The 6,974-nt window shown below is 42.5% G+C and overlaps 1 pseudogene; it reads right to left on the reverse strand.

Moving 5' to 3' along the window:
• Positions 1 to 2,439: 2,439 nt before the first annotated feature.
• LOC102862862 overlaps positions 2,440 to 6,974 on the reverse strand; it is a 15,425-nt pseudogene continuing 10,890 nt past the window's right edge.

Below are 6,974 nucleotides of genomic sequence, written 5' to 3' on the forward strand. Positions count from 1 at the left end.
TACAACAATGAATGAATGGAAATCCAAAGCCTCTGTAAATTTTCACTGAAATTAATAACACATTTAAATTAAAAAAAAGAATTAAGTTAGAGTAAGGATGACAATGGAACCACCTTACCTCTGTAACTTGATTTGTGCCATTATTAGAACCTCTACTGAGAATATTTTTGTTTTTCAATTTTTGACTCATGCACTTTTAACTTGTTAGTTAAATTTGTATCTTCTGGCTGGAACACTTCCATGATACATCTTCAAGGAAAACAAAGATTCTCACCATTGGGTTGATTGGCAGCAGTCAGGGTGGATGGTGAAGAGATTGAGATTGTTTAGTTTTGGTTTGCTTGGCTCCACAGTCAACTCTCTTGGCACCAGCAACCAGAAAATTAAAAGACGTATCGCGATGGGAAAGTCTACATTTAGAGACCTCTCTAAAGTACTGAAGTGCAATGATGTCAGTATGGAAACTAAGGTGTGCCTGATATATGCCATGGTCTTTGCAATAACTTGCTACGCATCAGAGAGCTGGAAAATGACTATGGACAATAGAAGGAGAATTAATGCCTTGGAGCTGTGGTGCTGGAGAAGAGTATTGAATATACCATGGACTGCTAAAAAATGAACAGGATTGTCCTGGAGAGGGTGAAGCTGGGCTGCTCCTTGAAGGCAAGGATTCTGAGGCTTCATCTGACATACTTTGAACATGTGGCAAGGAGGGACCAGTCCTTGGAGAGGGACATCATGCTTGGAAGGGTGGAGGGACAGCACAGGAGAGGAGGACCCTTGATGAGATGGATTGATTCAGTGACTGGGGTATTGGGGGCAGGTGTGTTGGAGATAGTGAGATTGGCACAGGATAAGACAGAGTTTAGGGCTATTGGACATATGGTCGCTATGAGTCACAGGTGACTTGACGGCACATAACAACAACAACGTGGCATGGATCAGATGCACTTTAATCTCTAAACTGACAGCGGTGTTCCTCTGCACTCTGGAGAGGTCTCTGACAGTAGATTTTGGGGGGGGAGGGTAAAGGTTGGGGGGAACAGGGGTATATATTAGCTGGCTTCCCAGGCCATTTATTGAACACTGAGGAAACTTTGCCATGTAAGGAGAATACAGACAACAGGAGTGTTGCCACAACTTCTTGTGGTGTTGTGTCACATATTTCTCTGATAATGCAGTTGCCTTGACAGAGCCAGTCAGAGGTAGGAGGAGGGGGCCTACGTGTGAAGGACATTTTGATGGGTGACAAGCAAATTTGTGGCTGTTCTAAGTCTTTCCTCACTAGGATTGCTGGTGAGTCACCTCCACATGCTGTGGACACACAAGCTTTTGTAATACTGGCGTCCTTTATGCTTTGCTCTGCATGTGCCATCTGCAGAGGATACTGGCATATGCATTTGAGCCTTCAGATTGCCTTTGCTTTAGATAAACAATTCAAGTGACTGCGGTAAACTGCTATATAGAATTCATTCTATGAATTTTCCATGACCTGACAAAATATGTGGTGTGTGGCCCAAAGAATTCGAAGGTTTTTTCTCTCTAAACAGACATTCTCCTCATCATGCCCATCATGCTTTCCTTTGAAGGAAAGTAGCAGGAGTCATCTCTTGCTCACCAGAGCACTGGCAAGCAGGTCTGGGGAAGGCAAGCGATGCATAGGGGTCTGCAGGACAGAAGGAATGGATGGGAATCTTATACAAGGCCTCTGCCAGGTGGACCTGGTGGGTGTTTGTCCTCATGGGGGCCGCATCCTCCCAATGCCATGTTCACCCAAAAGGATCAAATGGACAGGTTTCTTACTCCAGTCTCACTGGTGAACTAAGGCTAGACCTAGAGAGAAGGTGAATGTTTGTGGTCTTATTGTTGGTCTGTACTCTGCCAGGGATGCCGTGCTGGTGAGGCTCTGATGTCTGAGGCTTGGAGACCAGGAATGCTGTGGGTAAATGGTTGCTGAGAGCAGAAACACGTACACGCTTGATTCCTGCTCCTCCTTTTCCGAGCAAGGCTGGGAAGACAGAGTGATAAGGTCAGGAGCTGCCACCCATCACAGGGTCAGACACTAGAGAGCTGGTGAAGCACACCTGAGGGGCTTAGGAAGTCCCTACTCACCTGCACAGGCTCGGTGTGAGGTGAACAGTACTGGACACAGCCATCAGACCGTACAATGTGCCAGTGTTACAGCTCCAGGGCTATAGTCTGCATGGCCAGTCTCTCTTCCTCCAGATGGGTTAGGCCCTGCGTACATTCACCTAGAAGCTGAGGGCCAGGGGCAAGAGACTCGGGAATAGAGCTTTACACAGGTGTGAAGAATACACACTGGGTTGTGCAGACAGGGCTGTCAAGCACCTAGCCAGCAATGGGCGGCAGGACCCGGCCTCAGGATGCAGGGTGTACTGCTGTTTAAGGACTAGAAGAGCAACTGGCATTGGTCAACTACTAGGCTTCCACCAATGGCTCCAAATGATACAGAATGGTCAGAGACAAGGCTTGGAAATTCATGGTCACTTTGATTACTTCTCTTTCCTCTTCTTTTAATTTCTTAACAGTCTAGCTCCAGCATTTCAAGGTTAATGTATTGAGAGACATCACAGGGGACTTCCTCATCCATGTCTGTTTCCAGGGCTTAGCGATCTTTTCAGGTGGTCCATGCAGGATTCTGGTTACTAGAGGGTACTCACCTTCTTTTAACCTTGTTCAGTCTCCAGACTCATGATGTAGGGCACAAACTCTCCGGGGTTATTTTCCACTTAGAACTTATTCAGCAGTAAGTCATGGTGTCGTTGACCCTTCTGTTGGTCATGGAGCTGAAGGCATGCATGAACACGAAGGTCTTATGGTTGTGGAAATTCCTAGTGATGGAGAAGTGGTGTTGCTGGACCCTCTGGGCCTCACTAGGTGTGCACTCCTTGGGCCACCTCTGAATCATACAGCTGGCATCACTCCAGTAGCTGTGGGTTCTTTGTGTCCTCTTCTAGGGCCTCTGGAGCGAGAACTGAGCTGTGCCTGGCTCCTCAGCATGATCCCTGCCATTGTCCTGAAGAAGGGGCTCTGTTCAATCACAACTGGGCTGCCTGACTGCCCGTGCGATGAGGGTTGTCTTGCCTCTGGAGCTGGATGGGCTACTTCAGTCCCCATGAGATGTTGATCTGAGTGCCTTCTTCCTTTCTGTGTCTCTGCTTAAAGCTTTTTCCCTCATGGTAGCAGTTTTAGGTTTTTAAAAGGCTCAAGAGTTCTGACTTGAGAATAGATTTACCATCACTGATGGGCACATGAGAAATGGGTAGAAAATCTTCCTTCATCTTCTGTTCTTGTCTGCACACTTGAAAGTTACCAGACTGGCAGGTCTAACAGACCTGGCTTGTGGGAGTGCAAGGAGCATTGTGCCTATGTACCAAAGTTCTTAGCTAGAGGACATTCTGGGCTCGTATAGGCTCAATTAATTCATCTGGAGTTTCTTGTCCACACTCACTGTCACTCACTGTCCACCTATCCAGCAGCTGTCTGTTCTGAGTCCCCACGTTGGCAGCAGATTTTCCTAATACAACTCACCTTTTGATTTCCTGACTGCTAGTGGCAACCAAGTTGAAATTGTTAACAATCTCAATCTCTTCTCCATCTATTGTGCTGCCTTTTGGCCCAGTGATGAGAAAATCTTGAGCTTCAATTCAAAATGTTGAGCTTCAATTCATATTGAAGACTACAGTCCTTGACCTTCCGTAGCAAATGCTTCAGGTCCTCCTCACTTTCATCAATCAAGGTTGTGTCATCTGTATAACTGCAGGTTATCAACAACCTGCTGTTATGCAGATGACACAAAATTACAACTATATGTATAGTAACCATTTATGTTTTGCTGTATTTTTTTGTTGAAATTTTTTGGTAGGTTTCTGAGACACACAGAGAGAGATACACAGACACACACACACATATCTTTGCAATGCACGAATTATTGGTCGTACAAAATTCTCCCATTTTGTTATTTTATTTCTATGACCAACACCATATCTTCCAGTTACAAATCTTCCTTCTTTTTGTGAATTTGGTGTTTATTTTTAAAGCTCTTGATTTAGGTTTTTTTCCTTTGAATAAAGGTTTCTAAAGAGATTGGTTTAATTTATTTATTCATGCACACTTTCCTCCCTCTCCTTCAATTATTTTTTTAAGAAAGACATTTTCAATGTATAAGTCTTTGGTCATATAACATTCTACGATTTCATTACCTTTCTTTCACCACAAAGGTCCTATTTCCAAACTATAAATCATTCTTTATTTCAAACTTATGCATTCCAATCACATTATTATTTAAAGCATCTTGATTACATATTTGACCTATTTCAGACTGCAGAAGTTTGTAGGACTTCTAAGTTTTTTCATCTTTGGCTTCAACAAATTTGGTACATAAATTTGAATGAAAGTCCTACTAAAAGATCTTCTTTATATGAACATGTATTGTTGTTGTTGTTGTTGTGTGCTGTTAAGTCATATGCAACTCATAACGACCCAGAAACCTGCCCTGTCTCACTGAGTCTAACACACCTACTACCTCTATTGGCCCAGTTACTCTATCAATCCATCTCATCCCCAGTCTTCCTCTCCTGCACTGTCCTTCCACACTTCCAAATATGATGTCCTCCTCCAAGGACCAGTCCCTCCTGGCCAAGTGCCCAAAGTATGTGATACTGAGCTTCGAAATCCTAGCCTCTAACAAAAAATTTGGTTTTTCACCCTCTCCAAGACAGACCTATTTGTTTTTTTGATGGTAGGTGATATGTTCAGGACTTTTCTCCAATACCACAACTCAAAGACATTGATTCTTCTTCTGTCATCCTTAGTCATTGTCCAGATCTCTGATGCATAGCAAGTAATGGCAATGATCATTGCCTAGATCAGGCACACCTTGGTCTCTAGCCTGACACCGCTGTTTCTCAATACTCTGGAGAGATCCCTGACAACAGTTTTTCCCAGTGCAATTTGTCTTTTGATTTCCTGAATGCTGGTGCCAAGAGTGTTGATGATTGTGGAGCCGAGCAAGCTATAATAGTTAACCGCCTCAATCTTTTCTCCTTCGATCGTGGTGTTGCCAATTGGCCCAGTGGTGAAAATCTTTGTCTTCTTGATGTTGAGCTTCAATTCTTATTGAAGACTACTGTCCTTGACCTTCAACAGCAAGCATTTCTGGTCCTCCTCGGTTTCAGTAAGCAAGATTGTGTCATCTGCACATGTATATAATCCTATTATTGACAGCATTGTGCATAAGAACAAAATTTTTAATGTTGACCACTAATCTGTCTATAGTGGCTTCTCGTTGTTGTCTGTAATGTTGAAAGCAATGTCACTGGTATTTGAGAACGGTCACCTGTGGTAGACAAGTTTCAGTAAACACTTCACATAAGACAGAATAGGAAGCCAACTGGCCAGCCAGCCACTTCTGAAATGATGGGCCATTGAAAAATTTTTGACCAGTATGGGAACATTGTCACAAAGTGCCAGAAGAGGAGAATCTCAAGTTGGAGGACACCCAAAATTCAGTGGGAGGAAAGCTTAATGGTTGAGATAGAGTAAAGCTTTTAGTCAATAACTTTTGTCTGCTGAAGTAGTATAACCCAAATTAAGAGAAATAGCTAAAAAACATTAACAATCAAAACATAGAATGTAAGCCATATCCTGTGCCCATTCACAAAATTCACAGGATATGAACAGACACTTCACCAAAGAAGATGGCGAACAAACATGTGAAGAAACGTTCAAAATCCCTAGCTCTAAGAGAGATGCAAATCAAAACAACTATGAGGTATCATCTCACCCCAGTAAGAATAGCAAAATTTAACAGAACAGCAAACAACAAATGCTGGCGAGGTTTCGGAGAAACTGGAACCCTTATTCACAGTTGGTGGGAGTGTAAAATGGTGCAACCACCCTGGAAAGCAGTATGGAGCTTTCTCAAAAAGCTGGAAATACAGATACCATTTGACCCAGCAATTCTACTATTGAGAATATGTTATTGTTGTTGTTGTTGTTGTTGTTGTTGTTGTTGTTGTTGCTTGCCTTTAAGTCGAGCACAACTCATAGCAAGCCTATGAAAAAAAAGCCCTGAAGGCTTTCTATAACTATTGACATTTATCAAAGTTCATAGAGTTTCCAGTGGCATGTTGTTTAGGAAGTGGGTGCCACACATGCTTCCAAACTGGGAATATTCCCTAAAGAAACCAGAACTGCCACCTAAACAGATGTACACACACCAAGATTTATTGCTGCATTGTTCACAATAGCATAAAGATGGAAGCAACCCAAGAACCCATCAACAAACAAATAGTCAGACAGGCCATGGTATATTCACACAATGGAATACTACACAGCACTGAAAAACAAGGAACTCATAAATTATACAAAATGGGTGACCCTATAGGACATTATGCTGAGTGAAATATCTCAGTCACAAAAGGACAAATATTGCATAATACCACTATTATAAAACAGGACATGGGGTTGGGGGGCAACTAAGAAAATAGGGGATAAATAATGTGCACTGCATTGAAACAGATGAGGGAAGTAACTGTTTAAATGGAATTTATGATTAGGTATTATTTGTATGACAGCAGTCCAGAATAAGAGCTGCATAGCAAAGTGGACTAGGGGCAGGAGGGAGAAAGAAAATTCTCAAACAAGAAAAGAATTTTTTTAAAGAGAAAAGCAAACTGTAGGAAGACAGGGACGGAGGAAAATGTGCAAGAATAAATAAATGTAAATCCAAGTTTTCTATAAACTTTCATTAAAATCTCCATTTAAATAGCAAAAAATAAGTCCCCAGGAATAGATGGTATACCAATTGACATATTTCAGCTAACAGATGTTGCCCTGGACGTGCTCACCAAGTTGTGCTAAGAAATCTGGAGAACAACCACTTGGCCAACTGACTGGAAGAGATCTATATTTGTTTCCATCCCAAAGAAAGGTGACCCAACAGACTGTGG

Source organism: Elephantulus edwardii, unplaced genomic scaffold (assembly GCF_000299155.1).
Source record: "Elephantulus edwardii isolate Elephantulus edwardi_28Jun2011 unplaced genomic scaffold, EleEdw1.0 scaffold00128, whole genome shotgun sequence".
Lineage (NCBI taxonomy): Eukaryota > Metazoa > Chordata > Mammalia > Macroscelidea > Macroscelididae > Elephantulus > Elephantulus edwardii.